This window comes from Meleagris gallopavo, chromosome 11, assembly GCF_000146605.3.
Source record: "Meleagris gallopavo isolate NT-WF06-2002-E0010 breed Aviagen turkey brand Nicholas breeding stock chromosome 11, Turkey_5.1, whole genome shotgun sequence".
Taxonomy (NCBI): Eukaryota; Metazoa; Chordata; class Aves; order Galliformes; family Phasianidae; genus Meleagris; species Meleagris gallopavo.
In genome coordinates, this window is record NC_015021.2 from 23,344,268 (window position 1) to 23,344,470 (window position 203).

Consider the following 203-nt stretch of genomic DNA (forward strand, 5'->3'; position numbering starts at 1 on the left):
TCCCGGTGAGACTCCGGGCTGTACCCGCAGCAGGAGCGGTGCCCGGCAAGGGTTTTTCCATCGACGCGACGCACCGCTGGCCGTTCTTCCCAAAAGCATCCTGCGCTCTGAGCACCAACGCAGAAGCCGCGGGTGTCTCCGCCCCGCGCGTCCCCGCGGCCTCCCCGCACCGCGCCACCGCCCCGCGTCGCCACGGAGACCGC

The 203-nt window shown here is 72.4% G+C and overlaps 1 protein-coding gene across 1 annotated transcript in view; it reads left to right on the forward strand.

The window, feature by feature from the left end:
• The window catches only part of ERICH6 (glutamate rich 6), a 7,633-nt gene that overhangs the window by 1,785 nt on the left and 5,645 nt on the right, over nucleotides 1–203 (forward strand). The gene's annotated exons all lie outside the window — the stretch shown is intronic.